This window comes from Rhinoderma darwinii, chromosome 8 (assembly GCF_050947455.1).
Source record: "Rhinoderma darwinii isolate aRhiDar2 chromosome 8, aRhiDar2.hap1, whole genome shotgun sequence".
Classification (NCBI taxonomy): Eukaryota; Metazoa; Chordata; class Amphibia; order Anura; family Rhinodermatidae; genus Rhinoderma; species Rhinoderma darwinii.
The window spans coordinates 58,658,687-58,678,778 of record NC_134694.1 but is presented as its reverse complement, the minus strand read 5'-3'; positions in this window follow the sequence as shown (position 1 = coordinate 58,678,778).

The window sequence follows — 20,092 nt, the reverse complement described above, 5'->3', positions numbered from 1 at the left end:
AAAGTTGAATCTAGTAAAAAAAACAACGCCCATCGAGCCTGTCTCTGGTTTAGCTTCTGGGCAGATTATAGGAAAACCAGATTATTGTGGTCGGTAAGGACCGTTACCTGGTGCCTAGCCCCCTCCAAGAAGTGGCGCCACTCTTCAAATGCCCATTTAATGGCTAAGAGTTCGTGGTTGCCCACGTCATAGTTACTCTCAGTGGGCGAGAACTTCCTGGAAAAGTAGGCACAGGGACGGATATTGGTGAGGGACCTGGTACCCTGGGACAAGACAGCACCCACTCCCACCTCGGAGGCGTCAACCTCCACGATGAATGGCTCCAATTGGTTAGGCTGAATCAGCACAGGGGCAGAGATAAAGCACTTCTTAAAGGAACAGTGTCATGGCAAATAATTTTTTAATATGTTAAAGATGTTAGTGCTGTAATAAAAACGTTTATATTCATTTGTGTGTTTGTGTTTTACTGTTTCTTATTTTTACACTTTTTCTTCCCTATGGGGGCTGCCATTTTTTGTTCCATTTCTGTGTGTGTCGATTAACGACACACACAGACATGGAGTACGGCAGCCACAGTCCCATAGGGACTGTGAACGGCTCCCGTCCCATTCACGTCCGTGTACGGCGTCTGTGTGGGAACTGCGCATGCGCCGCTCCCACACAGTCCTATTCGAAATTGGCGCCGTCCGGCGCCATTTTCCTGTGGACCGGAAGTCGCGGCCGGACTGTAATATTACTACTTCCGGTCGCGGCTTCCGGACTTGTGCACATGGAACAGCGGCAGCAAAGGGAGCGGACGGGCCGGAGGGAGCCGCGGCGGCAGGAGCAGGTAAGCGATTTCAATGTATGTTAGTGTTTGTGTGTGTTTACTACTGTATGTAAACCTACTACACTGTGGGTTACCTCAAAAAATGGCGACACACAGTGTAGGAGGTTAAACCTTTCAAACCCCTCGTTTATCCCGGCACTAGCCAGGATAAAGGAGGGGGGGATGCTGAGAGCTCACTAGAGCGAGAGCTTTTAACCCAATGTTGCAATGCTGCAATTTTGGGAACTAGCTCCATCTAGTGACCAAAAATGGGTAGTATTATAAATTTGAAAAAATTTATAATATTTCCTGACTCGCGAAAAAAATAAAAAAAATTTGAACAATGTTTAATCACCCACACACTAAATGTTTACATTTTAAAAAAAAAACATGTTTTTCGGGCGACACCATGCCTTTAAGGATCTCAAAAGCCTGGACCGCCTCCGGAGGCCAGTAGAGGAGATCAGCACCTTTCGAGTAAGATCCGTAAGAGGCTTAGCGATGACTGAGAAGTTAGCAATAAATCTCCTGTAATAATTAGCGAACCACAGGAAGCACTGTAACGCCTTCAGGGAGGCAGGTTGGACCCATTCAGCCACAGCCTGAACCTTGGCAGGGTCCATGCGGAATTCATTAGGAGTGAGGATTTGACCCAAAAATGGTATCTCCTGCACCCCAAACACACATTTTTCGGATTTAGCAAAGAGTTTGTTTTCCCGAATGGCCTGGAGCACCTTCCTGACATGCTCAATGTGGGAGGACCAGTCCTTGGAAAACACAAGTATGTCATCAAGGTACACTACAAGAAATACCCACAGGTAGTCTCTCAAAATCTCATTTATGAAATTCTGGAAGACCGTGGGAGCATTACACATCCCAAAGGGCATGACGAGGTATTCGAAATGACCTTCGGGCGTGTTAAACGCAGTCTTCCACTCATCCTTTTCTCCGATTCGGATAAGGTTATAAGCCCCCCGAAGATCAAACTTAGAGAACCATTTGGCCCCCTGGACCTGATTGAAGAGATCAGGAATCAAAGGAAGGGGATACTGGTTCCTTACAGTGACCTTATTCAAGTTTCGGTAATCGATGCACGGCCTAAGACCACAATCCGTCTTTCCTACGAAGAAGAAGCCAACACCTACCGGAGAAGTAGAGGGGTGAATGTTACCTTTGGCTTGGCTTTCCTGGATATATTCTCTCATGGCCTCACGTTCGGGACAATAGAGATTAAAAATCCTACCCTTAGGGAGCTTAGCTCCTGGTACCAAATCGATTGCACAATCGTATTCTCTATGAGGAGGTAACACTTCGGAGGCCTTTTTAGAAAAAACATCAGCAAAGTCCTGAATAAACTCAGGTAGAGTGTTCATCTCCTCAGGGAGAGACATAAAATTAACAGAAAAACAGGACGTCATGCATTCATTACCCCATTTGGTAAGATCCCCAGTATTCCATTTAAACGTGGGATTATGCATCTGCAACCAGGGAAGGCCTAAAACCAAATTGGACGATAATCCCTGCATCACCAGTACAGAGCACTGCTCCAAATGAATGGAGCCAACAATGAGTTCAAAAACAGGGGTATGCTGCATAAAATAACCATTAGCAAGTGGAGTGTAGTCGATACCCACTAGCGGGACAGGTTTAGGCAAATCAATCAATGGCATTGCTAGACACATAGCAAATTCCACAGACATAATATTAGCAGAAGACCCTGAATCCACGAAGGCACTGCCGGTGGCAGACCTACCCTCAAAAGAGACCTGAAAGGGAAGCAAGATCTTATTAAGTTTCATATTTACGGGAAATACCTGTGCGCCCAAGCGACCACCCCAATGGTCACTTAGGCGCGGAAGTTTTCTGGTTGCTTATTCTTACGCCTTCGGGCAGTTGTTCACTTGATTCTTGTCATCCCCACAGTAAAAGCAGAGACCATTCTTCCTGCGGAACTCTCTACGTTGTTGGGGAGACAGGGAGGCCCCGAGTTGCATTGGTTCAGCCGAGATTCCCGTGGAAGAATGAAGCAACGGAACCTCAGGAGCCAGAGGAGAAGGCACAAAAACATTCAAGTCGTCGTTCCCTGAGACGTCGGTCAAGACGTACCGCTAAAGCCATAACCTGATCTAGAGAGTCAGAAGAGGGATAGCTAACTAATAGGTCTTTCAGGGCGTTCGACAGACCCAATCTATACTGGCACCTCAAGGCAGGGTCATTCCACCGAGAAGCTACGCACCACTTCCTAAAGTCAGAACAGTACTCCTCAACGAGTCTCTTACCCTGAGGTAAGGTCACCAGCTGACTCTCGGCAAAGAGCAGAAAAAAAAGGTCAACAGATGAAAGTTCAGGGGCGTCAGGAGCCAAGGAGAAGGCCCATTCTTGGGGGCCGTCCTGGAGCCGGGACATAATTATACCCACTCACTGGCTCTCAGAACCTGAGGAGTGGGGTCTTAATCGGAAATAGAGCCTACAACTCTCCCGAAAGGAGGAAAAAGTCTTCCGGTTCCCTGAGAACCGGTCAGGCAACTTGAGGTGGGGTTCAAGAGGTGAGGTAGAGGGCACTAACTGGTTAGCATCACGCTGGTTGCACCTCTGAGCCAGGGCTTGGACCTGTAGGGAAAGACCCTGTATTTGCTGAGCCAGCGTCTCAAGGGGGTCCATAGTTGTGTAGGAACCAGGGTAGAAAAGGTATATGGGCCTGTGATTATGTAATGTTGGGGTGGGGAGACAGACAGGTGAGCCCTAATCTAGCCGCCACCCAGTCCCTCCCTACTTGCATAGCCCGTCCTAGGCGACGGCGTACAACAGGGCAACGGTCCCTACGCTCAATAAGTGCACGACAGACAAACAGACAAGGGTACACAGAAGATAAGGGAAATGGGGCAGTTGCCCACAGCAACACCGTGAGCAACAAGAGTAGTCAACGAGCTGAGTCAAATCAGGAGTGTACGAGGTACCAAACGCAGAGTAGGAGCGTAGTCAGTAAAGCCTGAGTCAATTTGAAGCAGAGGCCAATAGTACTAGCAGGAACAGCAGAGCCAGGAAACAAGACAGAATCACAGGCAAAGGAAGAGCAGGAAATGATGGTCTACATAGACCGAGGGCGGGAGTTAGCTCCGTCTGGCCAGGCTGTGATAGGTTCTCCGACTCCTCAGCCTACCAGTGTGAGTGGTAGCAGATCGCGTTACTCTATCAGACCTAGGAGCAGATGCAGACTGATTAACCACGGGTGTCGACACAGAAGCTGTGTCTGGCAGATCCTTTACAAAAGGTTTACCAAACGTTACTTTTTTATCTTAGACAATTTAACAGGGATCTTTGATCTGTTTTGCCAATGCCTATACTCAGATTTTTGGGCTTAAGTGCCCTATTTTTTAGTATTATACCAATAAAATATTTTTAACCGTTTATTTAGGCAGGACTTCATATCTACCAGGGATCACTGTACATTTTTGTTTTCCAACGCATAAAAAAAATGTTAAAAAAAAAGAAGGAAAACAAGGGGATAACAAAAATCTAAAAATATTGTTTTATGATGTTCACAACATAAAACAATATTCTCTGTGGATACGCAAATCTCACTAAGAACATCAAATAGCAGATATTTAATCAAATGAATCCTTAAATAAAATTTGAAATAGTATTACTTTGTACACAAGTGTCCATGTGACTTGCTTAACATAAGGCAACTTTCCGATCTACAAACTACTATTATCTTTATATTCTTTAGGCTTCGTTCCCATCTGCGTCAGGGCTCCGTTCTGGCGTTCCGTCTGAGCTTTCCATCAGAACGGAGCCCTGACTGAAACAAACGAAAACCACAGGTTTCCATCACCATCACATTGGCCTTTCCTCATTTATGTATATCTCATTATCTCATTATCCTCCTGTTCGTCTACAATGTATGACTTCTTATATCACAATACTGAATATTTTTAGAACTTACATGTATTAGTCTACATAGACATCTTTTTTCTTTAGCATCTGATAACCAGTGTTACATGGAAGGGAGTTGAGGGTCACATGTGGCTTGCAAGTATCTGCTTTGGAAGCACTGAGTTTCCATTTTAATCTTTGGGGAATTCTATATAAGCCACTCATTAGCTTATAAAGGGAATATTTCATCAGAAAATGACGTATTATTTATATCAGGCTTGTATTTGAAATATATTTTCTTCTTAGAAACATTGGCGATTTCTTAATTCTTTATGTGAATTTCCGTATAATTTTTTTTCAATATTCTAGTTTTCACACTGGCCATTAGGTCAGACACAATAGACTGTCACTACCAGTTTTTTTGCAGATCACTTGTTGGCTTTGATAAGTAGACTGGGAGAGGATGAGAAGAGTCATCTCATTGTCTTTAAGGGGTGGGCAAGTTAACGACAACTCTATGGTACCACTTGAGGCCTAGATAGGTCGGATTGAAACACTATACACACAAATAAAGTTCTGTATGCATTTCTCCTGTCACTCGCTGGTCTCTGGGGGAGGGGCTGTACTCCCCCACTTTCTGGAGACTAAAATTATTAATGACATTTCTCCGTCAATTGACTCCCATTCATTGCAGCTGCCATAAAGCACATACACCCAGCTGTACTGTACTAAACCACAATGCAGGAAGGAAGTGTGTGACTCCAATATGGCTGCCCCAGGAAGATTTTAAAGATTCAAAATAAATAGCTAGAACATTAAAAAAAATAACAAACACATTATTTGTCTTTTACAGACTTTCATTAAATTAATGAAACTAAAATGAAATTAATGAGACATTCCCATTAATATTTTCAGACCATCAGTACAAATTGGATTTTGATTGTGGCCTAAAAGTAGGTGAGGTGTTGACTTTGTGAATCATGCCTAAGAGAAGGTGAGAACCAAGTGTGCCATTTCCATAGTTTTCTTTTTTTGTTTTTTGTTCACATATCCCCAGGCTGTTGGGTCCCTGCATGGATCAAGTTCACTTTAACAGTAGTTTGGAACCCATTTAAATGCCTCTTTTCTGAAGCCCAGCAGGATCTCAGAGCCAGCAAAAACAAAGATTTATACAAATAGAAAACGATCTGTTTTGCTTTCATCAGTTTCTGAGTCGCTGTGTGTAATGTTTATGTTTCTGGAAGAAATTTCTAAAAATCATGCTTTACTGAGGAATTTGGCATCAGGATATGGGCAGCTGAAGTCCCTCTCTATGAGCTGCCCCAGGATCCCACCACAGGAGATAGGTGGAATATGAAGTAAGTGACAGGGCGATGAAATGTTTTTACAGGAAAGGATATAAGGGTAATCCAGACATAGTAACTTTAAGCAGCTCTCCGCAGCAGAACAGCTAGAAGTTTTACGTGGGAGAAATGTTTATCTGCATTGGTTAAAAAGTGAGGTGCTACATCTAAAACCGAACGTTTATTGTTTCTAGAATCAATAGTCTAACCACAATAATAGCATTTAACTGTCCTGTAATGACAGATCAGTGCCTCAGCTATGATTCCAGTGTATCCAGGCATGTCGTGTATTGGCAGCAATACTTCTATCATGACATTGTCTGCACACGTACAGTATGTACGTACTTGCTTTTCATCACATGTAAGACAGGACAAGTTATTTTTCGGCTTATTTTAGATTTTTGTATTTATACAGTGGTCGGCCTCTAATCTATCTTAGGAAGCACTGCTTAAAGAACTGTTTAGTTCACATACAAATCATTGGTCTCAGATTTGCTCCAGATACATGCAAACGTTAATGGTGCATATCTTATAGTAGAAGCCGCATGGTTTCATATAAGTGGAATAGGGTGAATTTGATGGTGGCACATAACTCACTCAACAAATTAGCTATACTGAGGGTGGAGCCTGACCGCGCAGCAGATGGACGCTTGCTGAAGACCTCCTGTAAGTTCACCTCTGTAAACTGCATTTTTACCGATGGTGACTGTTGAAATTATGGTCAGGATGCACAAAGACAGAAGCAGGGAGACCCCAGGCTCACCTAAAGCTCACGGTCCTCAAGGAGATCTCGCTAAACTTTGGAAAACTAGGTCAGTAACCTCTTCCTAGGCTTCAGCTAAGATGGCGCTGGCTCCCCGTGCTGTATCTGAGGAGGACTCAGACTGGAGTGAAGAGGAGGATGATAGGAGAGAACTGGGAGCTGCTGGTGGCGCCCCGATTACCCGATCGTTTCTTAAAAAAGCCTTGACTCAAGCTATGACCCCCCTTATTAAGGAGATAGAAGAAATGTGAGCTGCCATTAAGCACATTGGTAATAGAGTTGAAAACCTGGAAGTGGCACAGAGCATGACGCTGCATTACTCTAAGGCTCTGGGGGATAAGACAGCATTGCATCAGCAATATTTAAACAATGCTTTTCTTCTTCTGGAAGATCAAGAAAACAGGAGTCGCCATGAGAACATACGTTTTAAAGGTGTACCTGAATCGTGTGCCCCTGACTTCCTGAGACAAATGGTGCAATCGGTTTTCATAGGTCTATTAGGGGAAGATCGGACCTCTCGAGTGATCATAGAACGGGTCCATAGAGCATTACGCCCGAAACCAAAACAAGGTGAACCTCCACGGGATGTGATCTGCGGGTTGCTCAGTGATGTAGATACAGCTGCAATCTTGGCATCAGCGAGAGACAAACCTTCAATCGTGTATGAGGGATCTACTGTAAAGCTCTTCCAGGATCTGGCAGCTTCTACGCTTATGAAAAGGAGAAAGATGAAACCTCTGTTGGATCTGTTGCAGTCTAAAGGAATGTCTTATCGCCGGTTGTTCCCTTTTGGCTTAGCTGTTTTAAAGGATGGGAGCCAAATTACCATACGAGCAGCTTCAGATCTCGCACGAGCCTGGGAGAGGCTACAATTAGATCCGATTGAGGTCCCTTCTTGGATGCCTCTGGAAGATATTGACACATTACCGCCGTTGCCTGACTCCGAGAACTGGCATCATGTCGCTGGCAGAGGTAAATCGCCTAGAGCTAAAAGAGGGTCGAGCTTATTGCATCTGCTATGATAGGCTCCTCTCTGAAGAGGCGCTGCTTTTTGCCTTAACTGGTTGCCGACACAGGATGAGTATGCTCGTCCTGAGCGGCGAGCACTTCGCACATTAGGACGAGCATACTCGTCCTGTGTGAAAGCCATCTCTGCGCGCGTCTGTGCGCGCGATTGAGAGCGGGGCAACGGCTGTAATACACAGCCATGGGCCCGCTCTGACAGCGGAGAGGAGAGAAACATCTTCTCTCCGCCGTTAAACCTTTGAACGCCGCAATGAAAGCAGATCGCGGTGATCAAAGAGGGGGTACTGCACTTTGATCGCGTCACAGAAAATAACTGTGACGCGATCAAAGCCCACAACTCATATGGCCAGACAGCCCAGGGTCCATTGAAGGACCCCAGGGCTGTCTGAACATATTTCCTGTTGTTAGGGCATACTGAGGTATGCCCTAACAACTTCCTGTGTACAATTAGTGCACAGGCTAATGTACTGGCATAGAGATCTATGCCAGTACATTACAGTTACAAAATCAAAATCAAAATGATAAATCCCTTTATGGGATTAAAAAAAAAAGTTAAATGAAATAATATAGATATATTTAGTATCGCCACGACCGTAACAACCTGCAAAACAAATGTATAACATTATTTATGATGATCGGTGTATGGTGTAAAAAATATATATATAAAAACTGCACTGGAACTGCTTTTTTTCTGCATTTTCGCCAAATTCATAGAAATTAAACGATAATGTATTTGTACCAAAAAATGGTACCTACATAAAGTACAACTCGTCTCGCAAAAAACAAAGTCTCATACGACTACATCGTACAAAAAATAAAAGAGTTATGAGCGTCGGGATGCAAAGAGGGGAAATGTAAAAAAATTGCTTTGTCCTCAAGGCAAAAATTGGTCGTGTCCTTAAGGGGTTAAAGAAGAAGTTTATGTACTCCTTTGTGTTGTCTTTGACCTTTTTTGGCAAGAGCATTTAGACCTGTAATGTTAATATAGGTTATGTTTTTTAATAATTTCAAATTATGTTTGTATATGGTCTAGGAGGGCCCTTTGGGTTACTCTTCGTGGCATGGAGGGGACACAGGGGTCTTCACTTTGTTTTCTGCAATAATTTGAACTCAAGTTTACTCAGTTACCAAAATACTGTTGCATTAATCTCTTTCTGGTGAAAGTGTTGGGTTGTGTTTACACTGTGATTTGTGTTCCGATCAGGATTTTTTCTTCTTCCCTCCCCTATTATTCTCTCCTTTTTAATCTTACCATTCTAATTTGGTTGCAGGATTGAATGTATTTTGGAGATGTCCCCCCTCGTATTTACCATGGGGAACTTCTTTTGTAGATATTATACTTACTTTGTCATTTTTATTATTTCTATTTTTGTCTTATTTTCTTTTTTACAAGATACATCAGGAATAAAGATTTTTCTTAGGATATATTTTATACATGGTACCTAATCAAACCTTGATATCACTGAAGATTTCCTCCTTTAATGTGAATGGTTTGAATAACCCCTCTAAACGCTGCCAGATCATCTCTCTTCTTGGTAGGGAAAAATCAGATGTGGTCTTCTTTCAGGAGACACATTTCCGGGTAGGCCATGTCCCTTATCTCTCTCGCTCTCAATATTCGATGTGGTTCCATAGCTGCACTCCAAGGCCAGCATCAAAAGGGGTTAGTATTGCCATCCATAAAAATCTTCCTTTTCAGCTGTAAAGGATCTGCCAGACACAGCTTCTGTGTCGACGCCCGTGGGTAATCAGTCTGCACCTGATCCTATGTCTGTGAGACTGACTCCATCTTCCACCACTCAGGATGGCAGGCTTAGGAGTGGGAGAGCCTATCACAGCCTGGCCAGACGGAGCTAGCTCCCGCCCACTGTCTATTTATACCTGACTCTCCTGTTCCTCCTTTGCCTGTGATTCTGCTCTCCTTGTTTCCTGGCTCTGCTGCTGCTTGAACTACTGATCCTCTGCTTGTTATTGACCTTGGCTTACTGACCACTCTCCTGCTCTGCGTTTGGTAACTCGTACACTCCTGGTTTGACTCGGCTCGTTCACTACTCTCCTGCTCAGCGTTTTGTACCTCGTGCACTCCTGGTTTGACTCGGCTCGTTCACTACTCTCGTTGCTCACAGTGTCTCCGTGGGCAGCTGCCCCGTTTCCCTAGCTTCTGTGTACACTTGTCTGTTTGTCTGTCGTGCACTTACTGAGCGTAGGGACCGTCGCCCAGTTGTACCCCGTCGCCTAGGACGGGTCGTTGCAAGTAAGCAGGGACTGAGTGGCGGGTAGATTAGGGCTCACCTGTCTGTCTCTCTACCCCGTCATTACATCAACATTTAGACACTCTTATAGATGCGGACAGTAGATATGCCTTTGTTAAGGCTAGGATTGCGAATACTCTGGTAGCATTGGGTAATTTATACGCACCTAATAAAGGGCAGGCAGGATGGTTACGTTCCACATTACAAACTTTATCACTTTTTCAAGAAGGAATATTGATAGTAGGAGGAGATCTCAACGTAACTCTAGATCCGCTCTTAGATTCTTCTTCTAAGAAGTCAGCATTAGCTTACAGAGCCCTTTCCCATATTAAAAAGTCTCTCTCCGACCTTCATTTAGTTTTGGAGGACACAAAACCTAGATGTCCGAGATTTCTCATTTTATTCCTCTGTGCACTCCTCCTGGCAGAGGTTAGATTATATTTTTGTACAAGAAAATTCCCTCCCGTTTGCTACCGGGGCCTCTATTGGTCAAGTTACACTATCAGATCATGCCCCTGTTGCCCTGGAATGCCAACTTACCTCTATGCCGTGCCGTGAATTTATATGGAGATTAAATGAAACTTTAATTGATGACGATAAGAGACTATCAGATATTTCCTCTAGATTACAAATGTTTTTCGAAGAAAATATTATGCCGGATGCATCTTTTCCATATGTTTGGGAAGAACATAAGGCGGTGATAAGAGGTGAGCTTATAGCTTTGGGATCACGTCTGAAAAGATTGAGAATGAGGGAGATTTCTTCCCTTTTAAAGCAGATCTCGGTGTTGGAGCATACAGTGAAGGAAATAAGTATTTGATCCCTTGCTGATTTTGTAAGTTTGCCCACTGTCAAAGTCATAAACAGTCTAGAATTTTTAGGCTAGGTTAATTTTACCAGTGAGAGATAGATTATATTTTAAAAAAAACCTGAAAATCACATAGTCAAAATTATATTCAGTATATAGACTCCAAACAAATTTGTAACACGGGCTAGGAACTGTTTAAACCACAACTGTCCCCCCATATCATCTAGGCAGCTCCATGATAATGCATATACCACAAAGAGACAAATAAGAGCCTTTAACGCCAATGTATATAATATAAAAAGTTAAATCTTTATTATACAAATAATATACATACTAACATAGCACAAGAAGAACTCTAGTAAAAAAGCGGAGACCGCACCAAGTGTTGTAACTACCAATTTAACCAAGGGTAGCTGCATACATGTTAGAATGAGTATCAGATTCAAAATTAAGTATACCAATAATACACCATTAGTTCAAGGGTAAGGAAGGGAGAACAATGTCTCCATAGATAACAGGTTTGAGTGAAAGAAGGGTGCAGTATATATCGTACTAGATGGTAATTGAATCAAACAAAATGACTGAGATGCAGACTTACCCATAGATGGGATGAAGTGGTATGAAATGGGAGGTGTCCGCTCCGCAACATAGACCCCGACGCGCGTTTCGCCACGTAGTGCTTCCTCAGGGGGATGTAGATTAATAATACATCTACATCCCCCTGAGGAAGCACTACGTGGCGAAACGCGCGTCGGGGTCTATGTTGCGGAGCGGACTCCTCCCATTTCATACCACTTCATCCCATCTATGGGTAAGTCTGCATCTCAGTCATTTTGTTTGATTCAATTACCATCTAGTACGATATATACTGCACCCTTCTTTCACTCAAACCTGTTATCTATGGAGACATTGTTCTCCCTTCCTTACCCTTGAACTAATGGTGTATTATTGGTATACTTAATTTTGAATCTGTTACTCATTCTAACATGTATGCAGCTACCCTTGGTTAAATTGGTAGTTACAACACTTGGTGCGGTCTCCGCTTTTTTACTAGAGTTCTTCTTGTGCTATTTTAGTATGTATATTATTTGTATAATAAAGATTTAACTTTTTATATTATATACATTGGCGTTAAAGGCTCTTATTTGTCTCTTTGTGGTATAGTCAAAATTATATATATTTATTTGCATTGTGCACAGAGAAATAAGTATTTGATCCCTTTGGCAAACAAGCCTTAATACTTGGTGGCAAAACCCTTGTTGGCAAGCACAGCAGTCAGACGTTTTTTGTAGTTGATGATGAGGTTTGCACACATGTTAGATGGAATTTTGGCCCACTCCTCTTTGCAGATCACCTGTAAATAATTAAGATTTCGAGGCTGTCGCTTGGCAACTCGGATCTTCAGCTCCCTCCATAAGTTTTCGATGGGATTAAGGTCTGGAGACTGGCTAGGCCACTCCATGACCTTAATGTGCTTCTTTTTGAGCCACTCCTTTGTTGCCTTGGCTGTATGTTTCGGGTCATTGTCGTGCTGGAAGACCCAGCCACGAGCCATTTTTAATGTCCTGGTGGAGGGAAGGAGGTTGTCACTCAGGATTTGACGGTACATGGCTCCATCCATTCTCCCATTGATGCGGTGAAGTAGTCCTGTGCCCTTATCAGAGAAACACCCCCAAAACATAATGTGTCCACCTCCATGCTTGACAGTGGGGACGGTGTTCTTTGGGTCATAGGCAGCATTTCTCTTCCTCCAAACACGGCGAGTTGAGTTAATGCCAAAGAGCTCAATTTTAGTCTCATCTGACCACAGCACCTTCTCCCAATCACTCTCAGAATCATCCAGATGTTCATTTGCAAACTTCAGATGGGCCTGTACATGTGCCTTTTTGAGCAGGGGGACCTTGAAGGCACTGCAGGATTTTAATCCACTACGGCGTAATGTGTTAACAATGGTTTTCTTGGTGACTGTGGTCCCAGCTGCCTTGAGATCATTAACAAGTTCCCCCCGTTTAGTTTTCGGCTGAGCTCTCACCTTCCTCAGGATCAAGGATACCACACGAGGTGAGATTTTGCATGAAGCCCCAGATCGATGTCGATTGACAGTCATTTTGTATTTCTTCCATTTTCTTACAATTGCACCAACAGTTGTCTCCTTCTCACCCAGCGTCTTACTTATGGTTTTGTAGCCCATTCCAGCCTTGTGCAGGACTATGATCTGGTCCCTGACATCCTTAGAAAGCTCTTTGGTCTTGCCCATGTTGTAGAGGTTAGAGTCAGACTGATTAATTGAGTCTGTGGACAGGAGTCTTTTATACTGGTGACCATTTAAGACAGCTGTCTTTAATGCAGGCACCAAGTTGATTTGGAGCGTGTAACTGGTCTGGAGGAGGCTGAACTCTTAATGGTTGGTAGGGGATCAAATACTTATTTCTCTGTGCACAATGCAAATAAGTATATATAATTTTGACTATGTGATTTTCTTTTTCTTTTTACATATAATCTATCTCTCACTGGTAAAATTAACCTAGCCTAAAAATTCTACACTGTTCATGACTTTGACAGTGGGCAAACTTACAAAATCAGCAAGGGATCAAATACTTATTTCCTTCACTGTATACACAATGCCACTATGGCTCGAGAGACTCAAGGGGAACTTTCCATATTGAGGAATAAATTAAAAGATGTCCTTAATATTAGCTCTGCTAATCCTTACATGCGCTGCCGTCAACGTTTTTATATGCATGGAAATAAAGGTAGTAAATTAATGACGTCTATACTTAAAAAACAGGTTACTAAGGCGGGATTCACACGACCGGGTTGTTCCCGAGCCCGAGTGTCGGCCGGTAAAATCGGCCATTTTGCCCGGCCGGTTTGCATAAAGTTATGCATCCGTGCCGGGCCGGGCAGATCCGGACAGTGACATCAGCGGCAGCTCCTGAAGGGGAATCCCCATGTGTTCGGGGATTCCGCTTCAGGAGTTTCCCCTGATGTCACTGCCCAGATATGGACAGAGACATCAAGCGCTCTGTCCAGGAGCGGAATCCCCGAAAACACGGGGATTCCGCTCCTTCAAGGAGCTAAAGTGCGGCTAGCACATAGCAGAGCGGGGAGATACCTCCCTGCTCTGCTATAGTGGCGTCGCTACAGTAGTAGCAGCCGCAGCAGCAGCAGCTGCTGCTACTACTACTAGCGGCGCCATCGAAGGTGTCGCCGAGCCAGGGTGCTTTTAACAAGCAGGGGAAGGGAGCCAGCGCAGCGCTCCCTCCACCTGCTGTACACCCCGGCCCTGCAACACAGTGTACAGCGATGCCATTCGTCAGAATGGCATCAACTCCTCCTCCTCACATGCACTCTGCGCTGTGAGGAGGAGGAGATAGAGCGCAAGCGCCGGGAAACCCGGCCATCACTCGGAACACATTCCGGTGATGGCCGTGTAATACCCGGCCCCATAGACTTCTATGGGAGCCGGGCGGCCGGGTACCCGGGCAAAGATAGAGCATGTCCTATTTTTTGACGGCCGGATTTTCCGGCCGTCAAAAAATCGGTCGTGTGAATAGCCCCATTAGGGGTCTATCATTCCTAATGCAGCCGGGTGCCGGCCGATTTATGAACGGCCGGCACCCGGCCGGGAAACCCTGCCGTGTGAATGAGGCCTAAATCCTTTATATCCCAGATTACAACTCCTTCAGGTACAAATGTCACATCCACACCTAATATTGCGGAAGCTTTTTGAACATATTACTCTTCTTTGTACAATATAACCAGTGATATCCCTTCTCACCATCTTCTGACACTTCTGAATTGGTAGATAATTTTCTCTCCATGATGACTTTACCACAACTTAGTCCCGAGCAAAAATAAACCCTTGTCCAGCCCATTACTTCATCTGAAATCTTGGCCACTCTCAAATCTATTCCTAATGATAAAAGTCCCGGTCCTGATGGGTTTCCTATAATCTATTAGAAAGAGTTGCTGGATCCCCTCCTTCCTCATCTAGTCACTCTCTTTAATGGATTGTTGAGGGGGGATTATCTTCCTTCACAGGCTCTATCAGCTCATATCACCATTCTCCCAAAAGAAGGAAAAGATCTGTCCCTATGTAACAGTTATAGGCCGATTTAATTATTAAACACAGATATTAAGCTTTGGGCCAAGCTACTGGCGAGACGGATGCGTACTATTTTTCCATATATTATCCATCGAGAGCAAACAGGATTTGTGGGGGGTCGTGAGGGGAGGGACAACTCTGTTAAACTTCTATATATAATCAGACACGCTTGCGTGAAAAAGGTACCATTGGTACTTCTTAGCACTTATGCTGAAAAAGCGTTTGATAGGGTTAGCTGGTCATATATGGTAAAAACCTTAGAGCATTTTGGATTTCCGGCTCAGTTTGTGGAAGCAGTGCTGTCGCTCTACTCGGACCCTACCACAAGGGTGAGGGTGAATGGCTCCCTATCATCTACGTTTAGGATCTCTAATGGGACAAGACAAGGGTGTCCCCTATCACCCTCCCTTTTTATAATAGTTATGGAAACATTAATTCAAAGCATAAGGGAGGCACCGCAAATTTATGGCATCACTATAGGGGGAAAACCTATAAAATGGCTGCGTTTGCAGACGACTTGTTAGTCCTGGTTTTTAACCCCCTTCAGGCCTTTCCAATTCTTATTTCCATATTCGAAGAATTTTGCGAGATGTCAAATTTGAAAGTAAATTATTCAAAATCTGAAGTATTAAATATTTCCCTGAACCATACCTCGGCAGATATTCGAAAGCGTACTTCACCGTTCAAATGGGCTGAACACAAAATTAAGTATTTAGGGGTTTGGCTGGCAAGGGAAACAAAAGGCCTATTTGCTTATAATTACACTCCCTTATTGAACTCCTTGAAATCCCTACTAAAGACCTATGATACACTTATGCTCTTGTGGATGGGACGTAAAAATGTCCTGAAAACTTATATCATGCCCACGATATTATATTTGATGAATATGGTACCCATTAAACTGCCTTTATCTTACTTTACAGCAGTTCGGCGTATGTTTTCTCAATATCTATGGGCGCATAAGAAACCTAGAATTGCGCATCATACACTAATTAGACCTAAGGGGCTGGGAGGGATAGGCTTGCCAGATGTTTATATTTATTATATTGCTCTTCACCTGGGTAGGTGGCTGGACCTGGTTAGATCTCCTCCCAGGACGTTAGCAATTGAGCTCGAACTTGCTCTGTTAGGTGCTGACCGCCTACATATGTTGTGGACGGAATCACCGAACAGCGCCTCGTTAGGAAAAATCTCAAATATTACTTGGAATACTATTATGGTGTGGCGTAAAACAAATGCTCAACTCCATCTGTCACCTTTTCCATCCCCCATAGCACCCGCTACCATAATTCCTTATGTTTTGGAAGGTTCGTTTAAAGACCCTTTCAATATTTGGAAGGACCTATGGTCCACTCCGTGGACAAGATTATTAGTGGATTGAAAGTTGCCAGTTGTGCATGAATGGAGTGAGTTTCTGGGAGGGAAACGGCTAGGCACAGCCCACCTATTTTATCTCTCAGTGACTTGTACGAGTTTTCTTTCCAAAGTCCCTTTTGCAAGGGATATTTCGTGGTTTGAAACCTATGTTATGTTACCAAAACCTATCCCGAAACTACTATCTTCTTTGTATAATAAAATAATATCTCTCCAACATCCTGAAGTGCCATTATATCTGAGACAGTGGGAAGTAGAGTTAGACACCACCTTTTCAGATACAGATCTTAAAGTTTTAGGGAAAAACGCACATGGTTTCTCGCGTTGCATTAAAATGCAAGAGAGCTCCTTTAAACTAATTGCTAGATAGTATAGGACCCCTGAAATTTTATATAGATTAAATCTGACAGAAAATGATCTTTGTTGGAGATGTCACGTAAATACAGGGTCCTTGTCTCATATTTGGTGGACGTGTACCAAAATTCGAAAGTTTTGGTCAGAAGTAGAAGGGTGCCTGAGGGACATTGGATTGGTTTCTTACCCATTGTCAATCACAGAGGTGTTGTTATCTTTGCCTTCTCAAACATATCACCCCTCTAAAACTAAAAAGACGTGCATGTCACTTCTTGAGACGTTTTTCGAGCTGTTTTTTATTGACTCAACAGAAAAACAGCTCCAAAAATGGCCGTAAAAATGCCACGAAGATTTCTTGTTTTATTAAAAAATGCCTGAAGATCAGGAGCTGTTTTCCTTTGAAAACAGCTCTGTATTTTCAGCCGTTTTTAGTTTAGCGTGTGAACATACCCTTAAGGGTATGTTCACACGCTGTATTTTCAGCCGTTTTTAGTTTAGCGTGTGAACATACCCTTAAGGGTATGTTCACACACTATGTTTTCAGCAGTTTTTCGGGGCAAAAAAGCCTCGAAAAAACACCTGAAAAAACAGAAGCTGAACGCCTAAAAACCTCTGCTCATTGATTTCCATGGGAAAAACTGAGTTTCGTTCTGACAGGGCATTTTTTTTACGCGGCCGTTTGAAAAAACGCCCTGTAAAAAGAAGTGCATGTCATTCCTTGAGTCGTTTTTGGAGCTGATTTTCATTGTCTCAATAGAAAACGCTTGGTGCTTAAAAAACGGCTGAAAATCAGAGGCTGTTTTCCCTTGACAACAGCTCCGTATTTTACAGCCGTTTTTACTTTAGCGTGTGAACATGTGAAAGGAAACACCCCCCTCCTGGAAAAAAAAAATGGTGTATGGTAGATTGCTTTTTTTTTCTGTTGTGAAAATGATATTAGCCCAGCGTTTCACTGCTTTTCCACTTGTACAGTGCTCCTTGTGGTAATTATCAATTCTGTACATTTGCTAGTTTCATCGAAAGGATAATGTCCACCTTGTCAACACAGAGATTATACTCCACACTTTTTATCTGTAATTATGAACTGTCCTTTATTTTCAAGTATCTGTTTGGTTGCTCACGGTCTCCTGTCGGCATGATTTATGCACATTTGCTAAATAAATTTACTTTTGGGGTGAAATGAAACTGTGTGAAAAATCTCTAATATGTTTTCCAAGATTTACCAGAGGCCACCTATTAACTTCCTTTACTGCAAGAGTTTACATCTGTATGAAAAGTATGTGTTAATATGTTTATAGCTTAAAAATAATAAAAAATAAATAAAAAACATATATAAATAAATATATAGCAAAACAGGTAGAAGAAAAAACACAGCACTCCAAACAAGCTGTAAATCAAGCCGTGTGCGCGTTACCAGTGAAAGGATGAATCAACTCCTTAGTATAGTATATATAGCAGCGGTATAGAGCAAGTAACAGCACCAGGACTTCAATATTGATGGAGAGATGTTGGTTTATTCACTACAGAGTAAGCGACGATACAATTTCTAAATTTCTGGATACATAGACTCCTTAGGTTTCGTTCACATCGGGCTCCGTTCATGGGTTCCATCTGAGCTTTCTGTCATGGGAACCCATGAACGGAATCCAAACTGAAACCATAGGATACCTTTGTTCACATATGCGTCAGGGCTCCGTTCTGGCGTTCCGTCTGAGCTTCCCGTCAGAACGAGATCCTGACTGAAACAAACAGAAACCATAGGTCGACTGCGCTATTCCTTCCGTGAAAACGACGGAACCCTTACACAACGGTGACAAATGGAAACCATTTGCACTGGATCCGTCACCATTGAAATCAATGGTGATGCAAACGTAAACCTATGGTTTCTGTTTGTTTCAGTCAAGGTTCCGTTCTGATGGGAAGCTCAGACGGAACGCCAGAACGGAGCCCTGACGCAGATGTGAACGAAGCCTTAAACGTGTTCTTTGGATTGCCCAATGAAGTGCGTGTAGGAGTTTTGTTAACGTAATAACAATGGTTTGGGGGTCATTTCAGATTATTGAGAATGACCAGACTCAATCCAATTTCCAGCTTATTGAGATATTTTAGAGCTGAGTAGAGGGATCGTACGGTGGTGTGCTGCTGGGCCAGGGAAACAGGAGAACAAGTGACAGTGTAATGTCCTGCCATATTATTGGTTCAGTGCAGGGGAGACAGATGAATGGTACATACTGTTAAAATAAGTAACAACTGCTAATGGGGAAAAGGTTACTAAGCTATGGATTTGGAGTTAACAAATATATGTTTTATGGTTTTATAAGTTGTTTTATTATAAGGTTGTATTTATGTTTGCATACAATATTTACACCGCGTTCCAAATTATTATACATTATGTTTCGCTGATTTTCCTAAATAGTCGATACAAATGACAGTCAGTATAATCTTCAAGCCAGCAACCGTTGGAGTATAATGCAAATTTTATTGAACAAATTTCCTAATGATAACAGATTTTTTTTTAGAAGTAAAAAACGCAAAATGCACTGTTTCAAATTATTATGCACAACAGAGATCAAAACATTTTAAAGGTTGTAAAGAGAACTAAAATGGTAATTTGTTGAATTTGCAGCATCAGGAGGTCATATTTACAGAAATCAAAAGCTCTTTCAATCAAAAAAAAACTTAACAGCCCAAGTTACATGTTAACATAGGACCCCTTCTTTGATATCACCTTCACAATTCTTGCATCCATTGAATTTGTGAGTATTTGGACAGTTTCTGCTTGAATATCTTTGCAGGATGTCAGAATAGCCTCCCAGAGCTTCTGTTTTGATGTGAACTGCCTCCCACCCTCATACATATTTTGCTTGAGGATGCTCCAAAGGTTCTCAATAGGGTTGAGGTCAGGGGGACATGGGGGCCACACCATGAGTTTCTCTCCTTTTATGCCCATAGCAGCCAATGACGCAGAGGTATTCTTTGCAGCATGAGATGGTGCATTGTCATACATGAAGATAATTTTGCTACGGAAGGCACGGTTATTCTTTTTGTACCACGGAAGAAAGTGGTCAGTCATAAACTCTACGTACTTTGCAGAGGTCATTTTAACACCGTCAGGGACCCTAAAGGGGCCTACCAGCTCTCTCTCTATGATTCCATCCCAAAACATGGCTCCGCCACCTCCTTGCTGACATCGCAGCCTTGTTGGGACATGGTGGCAATTCACCAACTATCCACTACTCCATCCACCTGGACCATCCAGTGTTGCACGGCACTCATCAGTAAACAACACGGTTTGAAAATTAGTCTCCATGTATTTCTGAGCCCACTGCAACCATTTCTGCTTGTGAGCATTGTTTAGGGGTGGCCGAATGATAGCTTTA